General features: G+C 34.0%; 1 pseudogene; it reads right to left on the reverse strand.

Annotated features, from left to right (window-relative positions):
• Positions 1-2439: 2439 nt before the first annotated feature.
• On the reverse strand, positions 2440-2784 carry LOC149144643 (protein PMR5 pseudogene; annotated as a pseudogene).
• Between the last annotated feature and the right edge of the window lie 2520 nt (positions 2785-5304).

The following is a 5304-nucleotide window of genomic DNA, read 5'->3' on the forward strand; positions in this document are numbered from 1 at the left end:
TTGAGGAAGCCGAAGAAGAAGACGATGTCGATCACAGCGTCATTAGGCTATTAATATTTTTTTGGGAGTTGTAGATTATGGGTCAGTATATTGGAGTTGTTTTAATATGGTTTTTAAAAATTTTCCGGTAGATTTTTAGGTTTAATTTTTTAAAAATTTAGTAAGAATTTATTGAAATTTAAGTGTTATAAGAGTTTTTTAATATGCTTAACTTATATATATAATTAGAAAACCAATTTAAATAACACAAATCAAAATTTCAAATTTTGTTGATATCAAATTTTTCCAACAATAATAGTTTTAAAAAATTAAAAAAAATCCCATAAAAAACTCGTTGACGCTGAATACTTAAAAAATAAAGTTATTACCATACAGCTACTACTAGCTATTTACCTCCATCACTTTCCACCTGGATAATTTTGAACTTTAATCTTTTTGTTTAGATTTTGAAATTACAGACGTTATCCTCCACATCCATTGGAAATCACATGACAGAACAATGGAGTCACGGTCTGTGTTTGATTCTCTAGACCTGCGGATTAAAGTTGTGGATAGGTAAACCAGAAATAGCACCCAGGTGCATAGGTCGCGCGGTGGGGGATGTTGGCTTTCTCGCACCCTGCCCGGAGTCACGGTCTGTGTTTGATTCTCTAGATCTAGACCTGCGGATTAAAGTTGTGGATAGGTAAACCAGAAATAGCACCCAGGTGCATAGGTCGCGCGGTGGGGGATGTCGGCTTTCTCGCACCCTGCCCGCGATCGAACCTCCTCAATGTGGCGCTGCGCAGCTTCTTCGTGCAGTTATCGATGTAATATGTGATTGATTGATGTGACTTGTATATATGTAAATATGGTTAAAATGGGCATAATATAAAGCTTCTTCAAGGGACTAGCCCTCCTTTTCTTAAAGGTAAACCACAAATCAATTGATTATATCTTAAATTGAATCGATTTACGAAGATAAAAGTAATATTGGATTTGATTTATTAAATAAATAAATAAATTAGATTTATTAATTAAAATATAAATAAAAATAGATAACTAAATTGATTTATAAGTATAAATGTAAAATTAATTGTTTTAAACATAAAATTCAATCCATTATTTGAATTGTTTTAAGTATTGTTTGACCAATATTATTAAACTGCCTTTGAAATAAGTTGGAATCGAATAAAAACGTATTTGAAATAAGTTAGTATTATAGAATAAAAGTAACTGCACAAAAGTAAGAAGACCAAGTTTTCTTTTTAGAATTATAAGTCTTCTGTAAAGGTTTTATTTGAATTAACTTTTTTTAATTAAGTGTATTTTTATTTTAAATTTTGATTTGAGGTTTATAAATTTAATTAAATGGTATATACAGTTAAAAATTGAATTGATTTATAACTAGCAATTGTCCCAAAAGGTACAAAGAGAGGCCGATAGGATTATTTAATTGGAATTTTTGAATTTTTCTAGAAAGTTAATTGGTTTGTGGAAAACCTTGTTTTCTCAGACTGGATCATTGTGCAATTACTTTTCTTTAGATGTTTTATTTATATCTATATTACAAGGAACACATTGAATGTCTTATTTCATTTCTGCTATCTTTACTAATATCCTTTCCGTGCTTTTCTTGATCAATTTGATGAAATATTCCATTATCCTTTGGTCAATCCTAGAAAAATACCAGAGTACTTTATTCAAATTCATAGCACCAATATGCCTGATTCTATATATAAACCTAGCCCAGAGGAACAGAGTCGTCCATAGTCTCAAGTAGTAGAAGAAACTGCAAATTTGCCAAACCTAGAATCTCCCTACAAAACTCTTATTCCTAAACAGAAAACCAGACTTAACCAAAATCTACACAAAAAAAATGTTAACCAAACACATTCAAATGTGTGAGCATGTAAAGTCAACACAACAACTAAGGTAAAATTTTTGCAAAACAACCCAATCAAAACGTTGATAGTCATCATACACCCATACTGTAACGAATACAAGTGAATAACAACTCATTCCAGAAATCTTCAAGCTAGAGCAACCCAACAAGTAAATTTTTGTTTCCATCATAACCCAATACAGGAATAAACATAATTTTGTGATTTTTTTCTTTCACGTTTTACTGAAATAAGTTCAAATCAATGTTTGCGATGACCAAGAAAGCTCAAGCCAGACTTGGAGTGCAAGCCAAGGAAGAGGCAAGGGAAGAGGAATGATGTGGCGTGGGACAATGTCAAGGGGTAGCCGGGGAATGGCAGGATCAAAGGCTTTGGGCTTTCATCCAGGTATGGTTTCTGGTGATACTTATGGCTTTGACAGGATTGGAATGGGCCCTGTGGATGGGTTTGCAATGCGAGATATGTTTACTGCTCCAGCGAGTCAAGGCAGAGGATTTCCTCCTTATGGCCAACCAAGTCCCAGATTTGGCCCAGCTTCAGGGATCAATAAGTATTATCAATTCCCTATACCCTTGGAAAGCAAAGTGACATACAGAAGCTCGTTCCATGTATCAAGGACGCCTGGTAAACACCAATGGCTACAATCTGTGAACTGCTCAGGATGCTGCTTCTCATCACTAGTAATGGTACTACTGTAAATTGAAGGGTGACCATCTTTGCGAAATTGGGATAGTCCTGTGATATCCAACAGAGTAACAGGAAAAACCATAGTCCATATAACTTCCTTCACTATGGGCACCTGAGGAATCATTGGAGGCGAGTATCCTTCAAATTGCACTGGTTCAGTCTGACCATAGCATTTCTGCCCGTTCTTCTGATTCCAATAAATTGGGCTGCACATTTACATCAATTTTATGAGGAAAACCATTTCGTATACCTAAAATAAGAGCCATAGCTACTTGAATAGATTTTATGAATATCTTGGAATTTGATATATCATAAGAACAGTTATATTTTTTTAAAGTTTAAACTTCCAATTCCAAAATATTCATGAAAACTGCAATCCACATCAAAATGCCCTATAATATATACAATGTGTGTTTGTATAACACCTCTTTGCAAATCACTGGCTATTATTTTCTTAGTTAGGAATATCTTGTTGAAATTTGGGGAGTATAAAATTCCACAGTTGATCCTTAGAAACTTACGAAATAGAAACTCAGGAATATTCGCTGAAATTACAAGATTGGGGTTTGTTTTGAGAGTAAAGCTCAGAGGAATACTGTAATTGTAATTGCTCTGTTTCACACGATGCAACATAAAACAATGGAACGGAGCCCCTGAATAATTTGGAGAGGAATATTTGCTCAGAGGAAATAGAACTGTAACTGTAACTGAAGCAACATAAAACAATGAAACAGATCGAGCGAATAATTTTGATTCAATGAGATTATAACGGTTGAAATGAATTAAGAAGAAACTGTAGAGCCGAGGAAACCAGAAGGAAAATGGAATAATAAAACTGAGATGAATGGACTGGGTTTTGCTTTGAGAGCAGCGCAGAGGAAATATAGTTGTAATGGAGGTTTCTCTAATTCAACTATTTTAATTCAAGAAACATAAAATTAGTATCATTCATGATGAAAGAAACCTACCAGTAGTTGGGTTAAAGAAAACTACATAGAAAGAACAGAGCAAGGTTAAAGATCGAAAACTACATTGAAATAAGAGAACCAGAATTAATGGCAACCGAGAACAGAGCCAAAAGATCAAAATAAAACGAAAGATTAAAAGCAATTAATGGGATTGCGAGCGGACTAAGAAGAGAGAAAAAAGATTTGAGTACAGACTTAAGCGATTAATGAGATCCAGAGAGAATTTAAAAGCATTATCATTAGGCTACGAAGGCCAAGAAAAGGGAATTCTCTTCGAACATTTTTACAGGTGCCAAAAATATTTCAACATAAATATGCTACGAAGGCCACGAAAAAGGAATTCTCTTCGAACATTTTACAGGTACCATGGCAAATAATTTTATAAGTCTATCGAAATTAAAATTAATTTAATCGTATCTTTAAAAAAATTCCAGAACTTCAAAAGGCACTCTGTCAACCAATTTCATCAGTACTAATGTCAAATAATTCAAGAAAGATATTAAAATTAAACTTAATTTAACCGCACATTCACAAAACCTTAGAAAACAACAACCCACAGTCTAATCATATCTCATTTGTCAAGCAATTTCATCAGTACTAATGTCAAATAATCGAAGAAACATATTAAACTTAAACTTAATTTAACCCCACATTCACAAAACCTTAGAAAAACAATAACCCACAGTCTAATCATACTTCAAAAGCAAAAGCATTTGACCATGTGATTTTCGCTATCATATAAGATTAAGCATTTGACCATGTCATTTAATTTCATGAAAAGAGTAATGGAAAGTGAAGCAGATATGGCTGCAATGGAAAGTACATAAAGCTGCATCAGTTGTAGAATAAGCATCGGGAAAATGCGAGAAAGCAGAGGCAACAATGCCTTATTTGGAATGGAATCCTTGTGCATAAATGCGAAAAGTGAGAAAGCAGAGGTAACAATGCCTTATTTGGAATTGAATCATTCTGCATAAATACAATACATTTGTATGTAATATATATCAACATAAATTTTTGTTACAATGGACCATCTCCTCATCTCCCTCCCACAACACGTGTACTGCATCACTGCGATATTGCTGGTGAGAAATTTATTTAATGAAAACTAAGACATTACAATTCTTAGCTACAGTGTTGTGTTTGATCCCTAATTCCATTGAAAACATCACACAACTTTGACAATGGACTGTTGTCCAATAGGTAGCTTAGTTTTCGAAAGAATCGGTGGGTCTTTTAAGAGAACTCACATTGAAGAAAGCATCCATATCAGATATAGGGATGGTTGAATGTGTTTATCCCTGGTTCCAAACCATTGACATTTCAGCGCGAAGCATCCATTTAAGTTGAGGAATTTAAGGTTATGAGACTTGTAAAGATACCATTCTTTTAAAACAGTTTTATTATCAAGGCCCACATCTCCATAGTTGTCAATTACACTGTTTGATGATTGATCCATCCAAACAACAACATCCAGACCCCAGAAGATGAGCATGGCTTTGAATACAAGATGGATTTTAATAACAGTGATAATGATATACTTTGTTTGCTTGAATACCAAGAAGCTCCTAGAAGAAATCTACTACACTATATCATTTATTGGATTTTAATTGATACAGGCATTTAGGTCTTCAGAACTGGCTGCTGCTAGCATTTTTGCTTCTACCAACAATGTTCTAACACACAGGAAGATGCAACTGAAATAAGTAGCTGTTGCCACATAGTGCTCACCTCAGACACTCATGAGGCAGGACAACTGCAGAGCT

Source organism: Pinus tabuliformis, chromosome X (assembly GCF_031772625.1).
Source record: "Pinus tabuliformis cultivar Carrire ecotype Pingquan chromosome X, CPIR1, whole genome shotgun sequence".
NCBI classification, from domain to species: domain Eukaryota; kingdom Viridiplantae; phylum Streptophyta; class Pinopsida; order Pinales; family Pinaceae; genus Pinus; species Pinus tabuliformis.